Source organism: Rhagoletis pomonella, unplaced genomic scaffold, assembly GCF_013731165.1.
Source record: "Rhagoletis pomonella isolate Grant_MI unplaced genomic scaffold, Rhpom_1.0 Rhpom_scaffold_00007, whole genome shotgun sequence".
NCBI lineage: Eukaryota > Metazoa > Arthropoda > Insecta > Diptera > Tephritidae > Rhagoletis > Rhagoletis pomonella.
Window position 1 is genome coordinate 24,553,829 of NW_023458561.1, and position 19,246 is coordinate 24,573,074.

The following is a 19,246-nucleotide window of genomic DNA, read 5'->3' on the forward strand; positions in this document are numbered from 1 at the left end:
AATACCTTTATTTTAACCTTTCTTCCTCTATCTTCATCTATACTTTTGTCGGTATCCTCATCCTCATCTTTTTCTTTATATTTATCTTTGTTTTCATTTTTATGTTTATCATATTCTTCATATACATATTTCCCCTTCACCTTTGCACTTATATAAGTAAAGTCTTTAAATTTACCTTGGTCTTCATTTTTGCCTTTACGCAACTTTGTTTTTGTTTATTTTTACCTTTGCTTTTATCATTTTTTTTATCTATGTACGTATTCACCTTTACTTTTATTCTTGGATTGGTCTTTTTCTAAGTGTTGTTTCACTTCAAAAAGTCTTCGCGTATTATGCATACATGTGTACGTATAGTATATGTATGTACGTATAGACATACATAGATTACTAAAAAATGGAAACAGATCCACATTAACTGCAATCAACATATGTACGTGTATATGTATTTACATACATATGTATGTACATACGCTGCAATTAGGTTATAAATAGCGCGCCATCTGTTTAACAAAAGCCGGATTACATACACATATGCCCATATATTTGAATAAAATAAACATATATAGAAGATATCAACCAATACTTCCCATATACCAAACGAAAGGGAAAATCCTTGAAGTTTTGATTAAAAAACAAAGAAACAAAATCATTTGAGCGGTTTTCAAGCAAATTTGTAAAGAAAAAAATTTGCAAATTTTTTCGACAATTTTTTGCCTTAAAATGCTCAATATTTGTGGAATTTGTATAAAATTTGTACACGATAATCTTTCTACTGCTCCAAGGAATCTATATCCCGGAAATGAATGTTATATCTACCAAACATAAGTTGCTAGAGCACTTTAAAGGCTCAAAATTGACCCCAAAATAAGGCAATGTTTACCGTTGTTTTTACGACAGAAACCGAATTGGTTACTTACAAAAATGAATCTGACGATAGGCTTGGAATTTTATCTTTTAAACGCCACACATTTCTTTGAAATCGCTCCATTAGTTCTCGTCCAATAAGCTTTTTCGTGAAGCTCTAAAAATTACAACTACAACATTTCAGCATAGCCTCCATATCGTAAGGTAAGACGTATTCTAGTCAAAAAATATTGGCTACAATTTGTCATTTTGTTTGCCAGATATACGTTTTATAGGTGCACTTGCACTACATTCGCATTCGCAAAAGTTCCGCGATTATTACTGCGAATGCGAATGTTAAATTTAATGCGGAAGCTCCGCGGTTGCGAATGCGAATACGAATATTGCCTCAACCCTGATTCTGAGTGACAAAGTTTCATTAATTTGTCAATGTTATTGTGGCTTGTTAACATTTTATTTTAGATGCACATAGCTCAGTGGTTAACGCTTCTGACTTTGAACATCGAATACGCAGGTTCGATCCCTGCTGAAGTCTAGAAAAAAGAAGTCTGATGAGGAGATGTGGTGATCTCCGAAATAGTGCTATAACTTCTACCGCTTAGACTTTGTTGCTTTTTCAATTTTTCCTAATAAACAATCGTGGTACAAAGCTCAATAAAAAACATTAATTTTAGTTTCAGATGACGAATCCAATTATTAGTTAATATTTAATATCATGCAGCCAATTACATTGGAGTAATTAAACTATTTCCTGGGTATAAAACCAGTTGCGTTTATTCCAGATTAAAAAATTGATTTTATTTAAATTAAAATCACATCAAATCTGCAAAAAACGGCATGTGATTGAAATAAACCAAGTTAAAATTCCGAAAAATCTATTCAAAGCCCCGAAAGATAACAGCTCCTGCAGAAACAGGAAATAAAAAAGTTTAAATGTTATGCGAAAATAATATTAATTTTATTCATTTAAGGGAAATTAAATTAAATTTGATGTTCGGGTGAATTTCAGGATCGTGTAACTTCTTTACCAGAGCAATGAAATTTTGTGTATTTGTGCCAAACTTCAATTTCTATTAAAAATAAGATAAACTTTTCGCTTTTTTGGTACAAAATTTCAAAGCAATTTTCAACTTGCGTGAAATTTCATCTCTACATTCTCTACACAATCTCCCCAAGCAAGGGGATGGGACCGTTATTATTCACCAGCAATTACCTACGGACAGATGGTCCTCATGCCAGCTAAGCGAAGACTAACCTTACTAACCTTACCAGTAAGGAATTCAAAAAATAAGTCAATGTCACCTCAAAAATTTCGTTACAGGTGGCAACTCTAAATTCCATGCATCTCTTCACAGCCCTACCGCCTTTCCATTGCACGTCTTATTTGGCTTTTGCGGTTGCCTGTTAGCTGTCGTGTTGAGTGTTTGTTGTATGTTTCAAAAGCAAACGACCACAGGTGCAACAACAACTACCCACTACTTAGCAAACACAGAAACAATTGTGGCAACAACAACAATAGCAGCAACTACTTTTACAGCTGATCGAATCGAAAAGACGAATCACAGCGCCAACCATGAAGCTGTGCATTTGAAGTTCTGCTGTGGTGAGTTATACTGAATGGGTCCACCTTTAGTAGAGGAGCTTCTAGGTTCTGAGTTGAGGTGTCTGATTTGGTTTGGTTAGTTGTCTGGTTGGTTGGTTGGTTGGTTGGATGGCTGGCTGGCTGCCTGGTAGGTCGGTAGTTTTGAAATTGGCAGTGGAAATGTTGAAATCTTTGTGGCAATGGCTGACTTGATTAATTGTTCGCATGTTTGCGCTGTACACAATTGACTTCGGCTTTGAGAGCGCAGCAATAAGCAATGAGCAGTCAGTGTACAGGAAGCAGCAGGCAAGCAGGCAAGATTGCCAAAGCGGAACCACCTACGCTGCTATCACCTGCTACTTTGCTACTTTTCGCATCTCAACAACAACGAAACTCATTCACGCTTGTGTACATATGTACGTATGTATGAGTGTGAGTTCATAAATATATCCCGGATTCCGCAATCACCTTCAGCAACTCCACTTGTACGCATTTCGAATTACGATGAATACTACGGCAACTACGGCAACCGATTGCTTATTCGGTATGCAAAAAAAAAAAACAAAATCAGGCAGCACAAAATCAGTAGCAGCAGCAATGCAATAAAAAATTCGTCGCAACCTTCGGTGGCAACAACATTTGCAACATTGGAACAACCAGATTACAAGACACACCGACGAAGATAAATTGAATTGAAATTAATGAGAGACAGCAACAATGTCAGCCAGTGGATGGCTGTAAAGCGGGCGGAAACGCAATGCCAATGGTCGAGTCGAGTTGAAGGTGAGCAACTACTGCGAAGCTCGGCACTCTAGTTTAACAGCAAAGTAGAGTCACCACAAGGTGATTAGATAGGCATGTTCAGCTCTACTAAAGCTTGGTTACTGCTTAGCATTGTCACTGATATTATCCGACATCCAATGAAGTGCACTCCCTCTGCGAAGTTGATTTAAGCGAGCGCTGCAACAGGGTAATTGAAATTACAATTACACTTGAGGTGGTTTATTGTTGATTATTAACTAACATAATTGAAGTTTGGAATTTTTGTGCCAAAGAATATTATACTTTGAAGAATTTTGTAAGTCTGGGCCTTTTATAGGGAAAGTGCCTCTTGAGTGAGAAAATTACCTAATCAGTTCTTCGACCCCTTTGAGGAAGCATATTGGGCGGCTTAAACGCCAGGGTGGGCAAAGACGGCATATCTGATCCACCAGTCTTAATCGAGCAATAGACGTCCAATGTACGCTTAGAACACTACCCAATGCTATACAATGGTAACACTCTTGACACTTTTTATTAAAAAGAACTCAGACTAGTTTATAGCAAAGCAGTTGAAGAATAGCGGGCAAGGCGCATGTACTTCCTGTTAGGTGCAAATTTACCCAATGCAGACATTTTCGAAGATCGGAATCTTAGTGCACTGCTTATAAGGTATGTACTTTCGTCGATACTCTATGAAAGACTAAAACGCTTTATCAAAGGTCGGATCTGATCTTACCATTGTGGCACCTGGCCACCACCACCAGAATGCCATTTTGCTGGAGTGATTAGAGATGAGAGCCTTTGTGGTCTCGCAACGGCCGTTCCTGGTCCGAGCAACAATTTTTAAGTTTTTTCTAACAGCAGTCGCCCCTGGGCAGCATTTTCTGCCTTGCCTCTCAGAAGGGGCGTAAAATCGTAGATCCTTCAATTTTATGTTGTCAATTTTTGTTTAACAAATCAATTTACACTACCCTTTCGCCGATTTTAAAAGTCGATTTTGACAGAATGAGGATCAGTAGAGTGACGTTGAGACAAGTTTCATTTCGTTCAATTTGGTGTGTAATATGACACCTAAATACTTTACTTATAACAAGGGCAAAGGTGAAGTTGAATATATAAATAAAGAAAGTGATAAACATAAAAGTAAAAACAAAGATAAATATAAAGAAAAATATGAGGATGAGGATACCGATAAAAGTAAAGATGAATATGGAGGAAGAAAGATTAAAATAAAGATAATTATAGAGAAAAGTATATAAATAGAAACACAGAGACTTAATCTGGGAACTATTTCGGGATTTTAGAGACTTTCGGGTTTCTCGGCACTTCTCGATATAGTAATCGATATTTCGATCAGTTTTGCTATCGATATTGTTATCGACATGTGTTTCGGTATAGTTATCGACATTTTCGGAACTTTTCGATATATCAATCGAATTTTTATCGATACTTTTTTCGATTTGATTATAGATTTTTTAATCGATGTTTTTTTATAGATATGGTCGATTTTAGTATCGATATTGTTATCGATTTTTCTATCGATATTTTAATCGAATTTGTTATCGATAATTTTAACTATTTTGTTGATATTGATATCGATTACATATCGAATTTCTTATTGATATTTTTTATTGTTTTTGTTATCGATATTTTCATCGAATTTCTTATCGATATTTTTATCGAATTTAGTCTCGATATTTTTATCGAATTTGTTATCGATATTTTAGTCGATTTTGTTATCGATATTTTTGTCGAAATTATTATCGATATTTTATATATATTGTTATCGATTTTGCTACCATTATTATTATCGATTTTGCTATCGACATTTTTGTTGAATTTGTTATCGATATTTTTATCGGGTTTGTTATCGATGTTTTGATGGATGTTACTATCGACAGAGTATAAAGATAAAAGTGAAGATAAAGGAAAACAGAATAATATAAATTTAATTAGAACGAACTGCCGTAGAGGTAGAGGTAGAGGTGGAGGTAGAGTTAGAGGTGGAGGTAGAGGTAGAGGTAGAGGTAGAGGTAGAGGTAGAGGTAGAGGTAGAGGTAGAGGTAGAGGTAGAGGTAGAGGTAGAGGTAGAGTTAGAGGTGGAGGTAGAGTTAGAGCTAGGGAACTAGATGAAAAACAGGCAAAAAATATAACCTTAACCAAAAGCAGTTGTATTTATGTATGTGCATATATGTATATTGGTTATGAGTATGAAACGTAATTTTCACTTCTCCATTGTGGTCCAGGCGCACTTATTTTATTTTTACCAGCTTATGGCGTAAACAGGAAACCGAATTGATTTGGTGATAGGCCGCCTGAATTTTCAATACGCTCAAGGAACCCGCAGAATCTAGCATGAAGGGTTTGCGGAAGTCGGACGGGTCGGTAAACTTTTTCTTGCTTCAGTATTAACAGTAGTTTCTGTTTTTTTCATGTAGTAAGTGTAATTGCAATTGTCAGGATACAATACCTACAAAAGTACTGGAAGAATTAAGCATCTGGCTCGGGGTACGGAGTTTCTTCGTCATCACTTTGTACGTTAGTCGACTTTCAGCGTTCTCGCAGAGCTTTGCAAAGAAATAAAGAAAGAAAGTATTTCAACTCATCACAGTCTTTCGAAAAACAAAAGCCTGAATAGATGGATAATATTCAAAGACTTATTAAAGATATATTCAGAATAAAACTGGCTTTAAAAAAGCATTTGATATGCGCTTCCTACTTAATTTGGGGAAATATGAAGACATAAATTGATGCGAAACTTAAACCTAGCCTATCTAAGAGAATAAAATACGAATGCGCATGCGTAACTGCAACATGCGCCACTTAATTACTTGCACCCTGTTTTCTTTTGCCAACAATTATATTATTAATGCACCTAACAATTACAAGTACTTTTCTACAGAGCGTAAATAAATTACTTGAATTAGTAGTAAATTAGATAAGAAACTTACGCGCAACGAGTACATTACACCTCCTTGCCAACAAGAAAGGCATGCTAGCCGCTGCCTGGTGGAAATATTTGAAATTTAGCAAACAAAGTCAAAGTTGGAGAATCGCATTTATTTTAATTGTGTTTATTTGAAGTGAACGAAAGGTTGTTGCAGAAATTTTTCTTCAGAAATTAACTGTTACTTTCCGATAATTTCAACTTTGCTGAGGCAGTGAGCTACCTATTGTGGGCTACAGCTTACAAACTGCTGAATGGTAACGAACCAACTTTGGCGAACTAACAAATTTATCACCGTTTGTTAGTGTGTAACTTAAGTAAAGTAAGTAGACTCCAACTACATAAGTATGTATGTAATTGAATACCCGTGTAACGATGATGCCTAATTGTTGCAAGGTGCTAACAGAGAAATGCAAATAATTTGCGACACAATAACAACAACGTCAGCGAGAAAGCAGGGCAATTGAAATAGAACTGAATATTGAAGTTAAGCAGTCAGTAAGCCGTTGAAGTTGAGCAGCAGGTATGGAAATTGTAATGGCAAACTTGTTGAAAAGGAATCGATTGAGTGGGTGGTGGCTGAAGTTGAAAGAATGTACTAGGTATTATAACTATTAGGGAGTGTAGTGACAATGGCCGGGAGCAGTGAAAAGTAGCAGTTGAAAAGAAAAATCAAGTATATATCACCAAAGTAAAAAAATATGCAATTTATTGTCGAAAGTTTTGCAAGTGTATAAACTTTGAACAAGGCATATGATTGGACACAATGAGCCAAAAGTGTGAATATTTCTTAACATAGTAAGGAATCGATATAAATGTTGCAAATGGCGAGGAATCGACGAATTGAGCGACGATAATACTGGCGTAGTGTATGGGCTGGGCGCAAAAGTTTTTGGTGTTTAGAGAGTGGTTCGAGTCAATGTTTGGCCCTCAGATCGTTCATATATCCAAAGCACTGGGAGCCTGCCTTTAAACTATCACAATATGATCGTATGTGCTTTCGGTTTTAGATGTGGAGACAGCCACCTGGCCTTGCGAACTCTCATTTGCTGGAATCAAGTGCTGAAGACCACCCCGATGAAATCGATTGGCCTTAATATGGCAAGATGTTGTAGAGCGGAGCTATGGAAAATGGAGTATATTAATAACACCTCCAAACAAGCTCTAATAGAAGAGATCACCTCGATAGGGTCACATCTTACTCTTCGGCCTTGGATAAGCAACATGTTAGGCTGTAGAAAGATCTTGGCGCAATGGGGCTCAAATTAGGTGACGCTAGCCGTGATTAGGGGCACATCACAGGGAGGGGTGACGGGCGCTTCCATGGACGTTTGTGGTTAATAAATTACTGACAAACGTAGAGGGAAGAGCAGCGATGGTAAAGGCTTATGCAGATGACATCTCAGTTATCAAAAGCGGTAAATATCGCATGAATCTTATCTCACTGGCAAACCGAAAGCTGAAAGCCATCAGTGATTGGGCAACAAAACTGGGACTGAGCGTTAACTCAAAGAAGACTGACTTAGTATTATGCACTAGGAAATAAGTACAAGATCCCAGCTTGGGATAAACCTAAATGGGAGAGAGTACTCTTCGACCAAAGCCAGACACGAAGTACCTTGAAATCGTACTGGACAGAAAACTGTCGTGGAAGCTTAATGTGGAAGGAGCGGTGGAGCGAGGCCTCAGCAGCAGTGTATGCCAAGGTCTTTGCAATAAAATAAGCGACACAGATAGTACATGACATTACTCAAACAAGCGAGAAAATAAACATTTAAATAGATAGTCAGGCGGCCATTAAGGTCTACTTTAATATGAAATAAATACGATCACAGTCGCGGACTGCAAGAAGCCTAGCTATGGCTAAAACCATCCACCTATAAGGGTGTAGAAGCTAATGAGAGAGCTGACGAGATAGCCAAGGAGGGGTCCTATTAGGTGCCTCACTAATGACGAATATACCAATACATCTTGGGGGAATCCAAAGATTACAAGATCTGCTCATGTACCGCCAAACGGACAGGCTTTGGAAAGCAACTCAGGGTTGCAGACTTGTAAAAATGATGTGCTATTCATAAGATAGGAAACTTACTGGTCAGGCAGCATGACCTAACCTAACCTACTTCTAGAGAATTATATTCGCAGATAACTGCAAAACTATGTGATTTGTGCTTAGCTGGGTTACTTTCTCCTCGTGTGTGCCGCCTTGCGTGCATAACGGTGTGAAAATGTAGGCGTTGTTGCAGGCATGCAAATATGTTGCCCGAAGCTAAAGCAAAGAAAATATGCACAAATAAAATGCAAATATTTCGTAAAAGAAAAATGCACAATTGAATGTGTGAGTATACATGCATATATGTATTTAGTTAGGTATGCAAGCCTTCAGGCGTAGATACATATGCATATACATATATGAATAGAATGCTTAGGGATCTGTGCAATTGAATATACTATACTTTTACAGAGAACAGGCAATAATACTTGCACTTGGTTGAAGATGCCAGTAGGCGTAACAAGCGCGCGCGCGCCTTAAAGGCTGCTATGTCTAAGGCTACATACTTACAATAAGAGCAAAGTCGTATGCAAATTTATTTCAAAAATTTCAACTTATTCTTTTGCTTGCGACTATGCTAAGGTAAAGTAAGACTTGCAGCTGTAACTGGCATGCAGATATACATACATATATTTATTTTTTGTATTTGCATGTATGTATATATGAATGTAAATCTACATACATACATATACTATATACTTAAGCAGAAACAAAAATGTGAGAAAATCTCATTTTTGTCAGAACTATGAAATAGTCGTAAAGTTAGTAAGACATGTATGTATGCGGCCTACTATATACTATATAAAATACCAAATAAAAAAAAAATATATATTAGTGTGTGTGTGCGTTTGTTTGTAAGTAGCATTGACTTGAAAATCTATGTTATTTAAGATATTTTTGAAGAAGCGACCGTAAGAAAGTACTCGTAAGTGATATATGTACAGAGAAATGTGAAAAAATGCGTTGCGATGCACAGGCGAAGCTTTGTTATACATACACACATACATACACAAATATGCATGCTTCCTGTTAAAGTGTTGGCACTTTCAACTTGGTTTTTGTCTTCTTCAACGACTTCAAATATTTCCTTAGCCCAGCTTCTTAGCGAATTCCGTAGGGTAAATAAAGCGACTTCAAAAGGTAAGCAGCCAACTGAGGAACCAGAAACGACGACCGAAAGTGGCAGCTTTAGTATCTAAGTTAGCCGTATTGTGTATAGTTTGACACTGCAGTGGTTAAGTTGCACTAAATCTGCTATTGGTGGTGGGCGAGGCATCTATCTAAATATGTATATATGTATGCATGACGGATATCGGCATGTGAAGGGAACTTGGCATGGATGATGAAGTGAGTACCACAGTCGATAGCTGGCAAGGTGGGATTATTTTTCAAATTTTTTTTTTCCTCGCATTTTATTATAAAAACGCTCGAAAGTCAAATAGAATGAAATAGTTGATATAAAAAATTTGCATACTAAGAACTTTAGCTACATACCTAGTTGTGCAACTACATAAATATGTACATACTTAAGCGCCTATGTACATTTATAAGCAAATAGAAGAAAATTTTGCTAGCAAAGGACACAGCTGAGCAGCGGTAACTAGCAGCACTAGGCGGTTGCTTGGTGAGGAAGAAAGTAGTTAGCGAAAAAAATTCTGTTGCATAGTACGGTTATTTGGCGCATAAATTTGAATTTTCTTAAGATTTACAAATAGTTGGCAAAAAGCAATGGCACAAGCGCGCAGGAAACGCCAGCAAAAAAAAATTAAATTTAGTAATTCTTAAGCAAAATTTAGTAATGTTAAGCAATGGTAAGCTATTTGTAGGTACGCAGAAAATGCTTAAGAGGTAAGTACATTAGAGCGTACCAGAAAAAAAGTTCGTGGTACACCCCGGAGCCTAAACTGGGTTTGCAAGGCAATTTCGATTTTTCGATTCAGTTTGTCTTTAACAATACATTTTCGAAAAATTAAAATAAACAAAAAAACATTTTTTTAAACAATAAAAACTAGAAATTAAAAAAAATCTTAAAGAAATAAAAAATAAAAAAATTAAAATTATATAGTTACAAAAAAAATCCTTTTTACAAAAAAAAAACTTACAATTAAAAAAAGTTAAAGAAAAAAAAATTAATTAAAAAGCCGAAAATAAAATAATTTTCTTAAAGTTAACTGAAATTCAATCAAAACATTTTTGCTTTTTGGAACAACAAAATCTAAAAATTAAAAGAATATTAAATTAAAAAACGAGAAAAAAAAATTGAAAAAAAAAAAAAAAAATCCGCTGCCCGAGAACTCGAACTTGGGATCTCTCGAGTGGCACGCCAGTGCTTTGCTGAGTCAGCCATTGCGACTGTTGGATCAGCGCGGGCAAAATGATGTACATACATCCATCTCCATTTAATCAAATGAGCTTTTCCCCATAAAAGTTGTCAAGTGAGCTTTTTTGTGAGAATAACCCTGGGATTCAGAAATTCAGTCTCATCTCAAGTCACTAAATTTGAGATTAGCAATTAGTCACTATTTTTGTGACTTGAGACGATTTGGGTATTCAGAAGGGGAGAGTCACAAAAAGTTCACCAAAAATGTGTGGTGAAAGCAAACACAGACAGTCAACTGATAGTGTTTATGTATGCCCGCGCTGCTCAAAGAGTCGCAATGGCCGAGTCGTCAAAGCATTAGGCTGGCAGCCGAGAGGGTCCGGGTTCAAGTCCTCCTCGGCCGTAGAGGTTTTTTTATTTTTATTTTTTTGTTAGTTTTATTTTTTTTAACAATCTTTAGATTTTAATATTTTAAAAACAAAAAAAATTAAATTTTTTTCAATACATTTGTATGATATTAAAGCATTTTGGTTTATTTCCTAATGAAATTCTTGTTGAACAAATTTCCTCGCTTCATTTTCGCGTTTTTTTAATAAAATGGAAAGAAATAAGCTTTTCCTCCATACTTCTATTTTTGTGACCGGCTCACCGGCTCTTAGCCAGCTGACAAATTAGTGACTTATTTTTGAGACTAGAGACGTGAGACAGCGTACTGAATACCAAATAGTCTCAAAATCCAAGTTCACCACCAAAAGTCACTATTAGTGACTAGAGACCACTTACTGAATGCCAGGGTAAACCAAATCTTTCAAACTATCTTGCCTAATGCCATTGAATTGCCTTCCAAAAGACTTGCAACTAACTCAGCCAGAACTCCCCTGCAAGGCTTACGAAAAATGTAAAAGATTACCCGCAGGTACGGCACATTTCTTATTTTTATTTTTTTTCGAAATAACCCTTTTTTTATTTCTAAGGTGTTACGGTGTAACGTACATATTGATGGTCAACTGCAATAACAACACAACTCAAAACTGAAAAAAAAACAGAAAACCCTTGCTACTACTGAGGTCCCCATATCTCTAGGTCTTATTTAATCCACGTCTAATCATTACCTAAATACTAAGTAGTAAGGATTAGACATGGATTCGAAACGGATAAATGACAAGAGGCCCTTAATAGTAGTAAGGGTTTTGATTTTTGAAGTTTTGAGTTATTTCTTTATTGCAGATAGGCAAATAGAACAACAATCATATACTCGAAATGAGGGTTGAAGGTCGAATGCCTTTTGCCGATTGACACTAATAAAGGTTGAGTGGCGCTGTTACCGTTGGAATGACTTCAACTTGCTATCGAACCTTTATATATTTATGTAGTCATTTCGTAGCGTAGCGTAGCGTAGTTATGGAAATGTGACTTGCTTTTTTTTGCGTTTCTTTTTCCAACCGTGGAATTTTTTTCAGCCATTTCTTTGCTAGCCATTGCCTATATCGATTTTGATATGGCGCTGATTGCCGTCAATTTTCTTCATCCATCCGCCCGCCCATCAATGGCTGTTGCTATATACTTATTATTATTATTTTATCTTTGAGTTTTGACTTTTGACACTGTCGTTTTGACAGCCCCATATTTTGCTGAACTCACTCAGCGACATAATCTGGGTATAATAATACGTTTACGTGAATGTTATTTTTGTCCCTTACTAGGCTATGCAGCAATAGCAGATGTTTGGATTGTTATGGAGCGTATTTTTCGAAGGTGTTATGATGCGAAAATGTGACAATGGTAAATTGGATTTTATTCTGTTGCTGTGTGTTCACTATATTCTACAATATACAATTTAAGTGTTGAACTTATTTTGTACAAAATTATGTAGTTGCTGTAATTTAAGGTACATCAATGAAGTTAAATGCTCGGATTTTACATGTGAGACAACTTTGGTTTTGGTGGAGTAAAATGCTAGGCTGATCTTTTTCATATTTAACAACTTAAAACTATTCCTTAAATTTTTAAATTTGTGCGCATTTTCTTAGCAGTTAAAATCCAATTTTTGTGTCGTATTTTGGAAATTTCATTTTGTATATACACATATCGAGCCCTAACCGCCAAAAAGATGCAAGCGACATCTTTTCAAACTATTTATTTTTGATGCAGAAATTAATATAAATACTCTAGGAACATTCCTGCAACTATTTGGCGGGTTATATTTTAACATATGGATTATTTACATACCTACAGAAATGGGGTGTCAAATTAAAGCGATTCGCCTGTGAATGTGCATAATAGTTTTATTTTTTCGAACAGAGTTGCTACCTGTAGAGCAATTGAATTGAAATTATTTAATAAATGAGGTGTCAAATTAAAAGGCTTGGACTGCAAATATGCAATAAGGTTTTAGTTTTTTGAAAAAAGTTGCCACCTTTTAAAAAATTATATTCAAATTGTTGAAAAAAGAATAAAATATTACAAAATGGGTATCAATAGAAATGAGTTTGCCACCTGTTTAAAGAATCAAATTAAATTTGAATTAAGGAATTTAAATAGGGGAAAAAATTCAGACATATGGATGCCAAACGAAAGGGCGCTCAGACAGTAGCAGTTTGAAAATATTTTGAAGTGGGTTATGAAGTGGGATATGGATGTCATACGAAAAAGTGTTATGAAGGCTTTAGTGTAAACATTAAGAAAATTTTTGCGGTGCTGGCAGAGGGTTGCCACATGTGTAAAAATTTATTTCAAATTATTAAATAAGTTAAATGAATTATTAAAATATGGGCATCAATCGAATGGGTTTGAAAAAGCATTACTTCTGAACTATATTTAGCGGGGTTGCCACATGTTTAAAAAATAAAATTCAACTTAATTTATCGGTTAATTAAAATATGTATCGCAATGTTAGACGAAGAATATCTAAGAATATCTTAGCGCAAAACTACTTGTGAAGAGGAATGCCACCTGTTTTAAAAGTCGAACTTAATTAAATTTTACGCAAGTTATCTGAAATACGAAGCGAAAGGGTGTTAAAAAAACTTGAATTTGAACATTTAGAATGTCTGAAAAGTGTTGCCATGTGCTTATAAAGTGATTTCCAAATTATTTAAGAAGTGGGATGAATTATTAACAGATGGGTATCATCGAAATGATTTTGAAAACGCTTTATTTCCGAAATATATTTAGGAGGGTTGCCACCTGTTTAACCAATCCAACTCAACTCAAATTAGGGCAATTACCTAATTCAAATATGTGTTTTAAAATTTGTAAATATTTTTCGGGTGTTTTAGAAGGGTTGCCACCTGTTCAGATATTCAAATTATTTTAAAAGTCAAATGAATTATTAAAATATGGGATCAATCGTATTGGGGTTGGAAAGGCTTTATTTTTTAAATACATTTAGGAAGGTTGCCACGTGTTCTATAAGCTGCATACAAATTACACTTGAACCACTCCGATGGCAGCACGATTTTGTATTTTTTTTTGGCAAAAAACCTTGCACACAGACATCACAATAAAATAGCAAATTCTCATAAAAACACAATCACTGTTCGGAGTCGGCATAAATCGGTAGGTCCCTCCCCTCTATGTGACAACATCAAGGTGCATGCCACAACAAATCGGAGGAGAAGTTCCGACAACCACTAACATATGTGTAAGCGCCAATCTATTATATTTATATGGAATGTAAATATGTCTCACACCAATTAAAAAAGGTTTCGTGTTCTGAAACGTAAGTAGCCTTAATTACAAGGTATTTCTATGCTCTGCAAGACATCTGTCATCTTAAACTATTAATTAATGTTCGTAATTAAATAATTCTTATGTTCGTAGTTATTCACATTATAATTACACTTTTCAACAGTCATCAAAGAAGGTAGCCACGTATTCGATAGAATTTTTTATGTACATACATACAATTTCCCCCTTCCCTCACCACCAACTTTGAAAAGTAATTTTCGTTTGCTCCTGCGCCTGAATGAATATTCTCCCAGCTGTGCGGTCGAACAGTTTGGTGTGAAATTAAAGTTGGCACCGTTAAAAAAAAGCAAAAGCATTCAGAACATTGTACATTGATTAAAAATTCGTTACATAAATCATGAAAGGCATTAAAAGTACTGCTACACCTGTATCCACATACACCCATACACATGCATAAGTTAAGCACATAAAGCACACCAATCGAATCGTTGACCGACTTACAGGCTGACCAACAAAAGTAATAACTGCCATACAACCACAAGGTGCTTACTTGGCCCTCAAAACGAAAAAAAATGTACAGTACTCATTAAAAGGACACGTTTACGAAAATTCAGAACAAATGTAAAAAAAAAAATATTTAGCAGTACTTAAATACAGTTTTCATTTCGACTACTCATATGTATGTACATACTGGATGGCTGTGCTGTGGTAACCTTGTGTGCGGCTGCACGTTTTGACAATTTTAAAAGTGAAAAAGTGAAAATGGCTAATAAAGTTTTCTCCGTCGCAAGGAGCTAGGCGCAAAAAGTTTTGCTGTACAAATTACAAATACAGCTAAATGAATTAACGCTTAAGGTCAAAAGGTGCACGAATGCAAGCAGCTGCAAAGTAAGTACTACGTGAGCGCGCGCGCGTGTATTCACGCGTGTACGTACATAGTTACGTATGTATGTGTGTATGTATGTATATGCGTGTGGTGTAATAAATACATTCATATTCAGTCAAAGCTGCTGCAGGACTGTTAATTTAAATTTGCGCGCTTCGGAAACAAGGGCACGGCAATTAAACGCCAAAGCTCTCTTCGTCTCCCAGCATTGGCAAGGCAATTAGGCGTCCTCGAAAGTCAGTTGTCGAAAGTGCCGAACTTTTCAGTAAGTTGCGCTGGTGCGCTGGTGTATTTTGAGTGAATAGTTTTTGCGAAATATTTTTATTGCGAATCTTTGAAAACTTGCGGCCATTTAAAAGGTGCTTGCCACCTGAGAAACCCTTATTAATAATAAAGGGTGCGGTTTTAGGAGTTGTGGCACTATAAATTAAGAAAGAGCATCATGAGTAAGAAGGGCTTTCATTTTTTTATCGTTAAGATTATGTCAGGCATTTACCCACGATTGGGTTTTCCGAGATACCTAATTGTGTAATATAAACACTTTACTTATATAAGACAACACGTGTGTAATACTTAGTCCCGACTACAGATGGATCGAGAACAAACAGCATTATTTGGGATAGCCAGGGGAGAACTGGCAGTTGTGCCAATTATTCCCAGCCTGGTTGGTTTGAGTACCAGGCAAATGCAGCATTCATGGTAACGAAATTGCTGACAAGTTGGGCAGTCAAGTTCAAAAGAGTTGTTTATGATTCTGAGTTGCATTAAGAGCCAGATTTTTCTGTACTGCCTAACATGGCTAATCAAGGATGAAAAAGCCTCCAAGTCTGTAGGGTCTATATTGTTTTGAATAGACAGCAACGTATTGTCTAGAAGTACTGTGAATTGCACAGGAAACTGGAGCCTTGACGGCTCACGCAGCTAGAATGAGACTGGATCTCAACGATTCTTGCTGCTGCTGTTATTCAAAGGATGCAGAAGGAAACGTAAACAAACTTCCCTATACATACTCAGCACTCCATACAGTCATAGTGATATTTATGGGAAAATATAACATAGTTGATAGGCATAGATTCATTGGATTACTTAAGTTAGTGAACTCCACTGGACAGATCTGATGGAATAGAAGAATGCTTAGTTTTATTTTTGTTACTTTCGTATTGTATCTTTATCGAAAACTCAGCTGCTAACAGCGCCATCAGATTGCATGCCCTGGGGTTCTAGAAGGAAATACCATTCGGGCACGGTTCTATCCTAGACGCAATCCGTTCGAAATTAAAGCGCTGCCCGCTGAATATATCTTGTCGAAGACCTGGATTCATCATAAACCCCGCACGAAATTCCCAAGCCGCAGTGGCTGGAATCTGGAAAAGGTCGAGTTCCTGCAGGGTTAACTGTCTTTACGGATAGGTCACAGTTGGAATGCGGAGTTGGTGCAGGGGTTTTAATTGAGGGAAATAACCTAAAGTTATCCTTCCGCGACTATTAGACTAAGCAAGCGTTTTCCAGGCCGAAACGTACATGAAAGAGAATGTACCCGCAAGACCGCAGGTGAACATCCTCTTGGATGGCCAAGCGGCCATTCAGGCACTTTCTTTTACCTTTGTTAGATCTATGGATGAATGTATAAGAGAGCTGGGCTATATTTCTGATCAATACGAAATCTTCCTAATATGAGTCCTCAGACATAGAGGGGCATTTACGGAAACGCGGCAGTGGACGAACTAGCAAGCTGCGGCTCCGCACTGAAATTGTACCACGCGATGGACATTGGTGCCTTACTCAGACAAAAATTTACGAAATTTATCATTCGAAAGTCAAGTAGAGGTGGAACTGCACATGGTCTTACAGGATTACTCGGCAGTTCTGGGTGACCTATGACTCCCTTAAAACCAAAGCTCTCTTAGGAATGGATAAGTCTGCCCTTGAATAGGTTCTGCCAGCAGTTTTGCTGACCCGGGCTCAAAACAGACAGCCGAACATTTTCTGTGCGAGCGTCCAGCCCTCGCAAGGATCAGGCTAAAGACATTCGGCAAACCATTCCTGCAGAATATTTCAGAGTGCAGTTGCCACTCTCTGTACGACGAACTGAAATTAATTAAAGCCGTCAAATGGCTGTAGGTTGCACGAGTTGTGGAATCAAAATGGCAAACTTGATTATTGTTTGCCACCAGGGTAACAATCCACTTAAACCAACCAACCAACAAGGTCCACTCACTGCTACTCTATAAGGGTTCGATTGGGCTGAGCTGGGGGCTGACTCGAAATATCTACTTTTGGCTCTACACTATGGTTGTTAGACCTATTTGGCTCTACAGAGTGGTGGTCTGGTGGCCAAGTCTCAATATGAAATCAAATAGCCCATTGCTTAAATATCAGGGTAAAATTTTACAATGAGATAAAAGGTATATGGGGTATATATTTCAGATAGACAAATTTGATGAAAGGGTTTAGTATCAAACGGCTCGGAAAGGTCTGTTCCAATTCTGACAGAGCTGGTGGTATTCCTCAATGTTATCTTACACAGCCCTTTAAGTTCTGCAGGGATACCAAATTCAGACATCGCAGCGTATAAGCAATTCCTTTTAGTGGACCTTGAATGTTACCTTTATACCGACTACTCTATATGGTTCACTTCTCTCTTTTAACGTTAGCTCGCAACACCTTCTGTGCTGATTTGCACTGATTCAGGTTAAGCTGCAAGACCATTTATGTGTTTGCAGCCTGAAACAATTAAATTTAACTAAATAATTTAAGTGTGTCTACAGGCACCAAACGAATGGTGTTGCAATGTGAATTTAATTAGCAGCGAGGTGTGGCTACAATTTCATTCCTTGCGATTTCCTTTCCAATTAATCAACTTTTGCAATGTTTCCTTAAAACGTAAATTTTTTTTAACTTACCGCGATAAAATAATCTCTTAGATCGCCCTTGATGACCCAATGACCCTATAGTTTGTGAGCCATACAAATCGCTAAAACCACAAAGTACATAATTGCCTTGGGTGCCGCCTTCGCAGCTGCGGGCTTTCTCCACGTGGCGGCATGCGGCTAATTTATGTCTATTTTAAATTACTTCGCAACACTTCATTTTAATTGTAATTAAGATTAGTTGCACTACACCTTTTCAAGGGTATTGGTTATACGTAGTCATTACAAGCTCTCGCCCTTGTCACCTCACACCGCATTGGCATTGGCGATGCTTCGGCACGCAATAATCTAAGAAACTGCTTTGGTATTTTCAGCGGCCTTGCCACGACGCTGTGCTATGCGCTGTTCCAATAGCAGGTGTGTTGTGAAATAGCACGGGGAGTGCTAGAATTTTGTTGTAAAAAGAGCATTGACTCTCTTTAGTTTGATGGCAGGACGAGCCCTCTTTGACATTGATGACATTTGGGCTGTACAAGCTTCTCTCAGCGCTCTTCTCTGCGTTATTTCTGAATGTTCGGAATTCGAAGAAGTTTTTTTATAAAATTCGGTAATGTATCGTTAAATTGTTTGAGTTTCTCTTGCACTCTTTTGATTCATTTCATGCTCTTTCACCAGCTTATTGTCTAGTGTGGTGAGTTCTCATTCAACTCTTTCTCTTATACTGTTATGCCTTCTGCGTGACTGAATACGATTTATGACAGTGATGACCAACAAGTAAAGAAACAAGTTAACAAACAATTTGGCATTCGAGGATTTTTCAATGCACACACATATGCATATGTATATATGTATTAATATATACATACGAGCACCCTCAAATATGTGTAGGTGTGCTTAGGACATTTGTCTGTTCGTTCTGTTCTGTTAATGTTGTAAAAAAAAATATATGTATGTATGTTGCTGCTGCTCCTTGCTGTTTGCCAATGTTTCCTCAAATTTTATGCTAGTGCTGTTGCTCTTGTTGTTACCTCGTCCGCTGTTTCTTACTGCCTGCCGTATTTTAGCTAAAAGCTTCGTGTGTAAAATTTATTTGGGCTATTTGTAAACTCATTCTATAATTTATATTTGGCTTGTTGTTGCAGCAATGAGTAGAGTGCAGTACTTGTACATATGTGTATAGGCAAACATATAAACTCCTTTCTTCATTGCTTGGAGCAAGGGAAAGATTCACTTTGCCTCTTTACATTTTTCTACAAGCAATTTTTCTTTTTT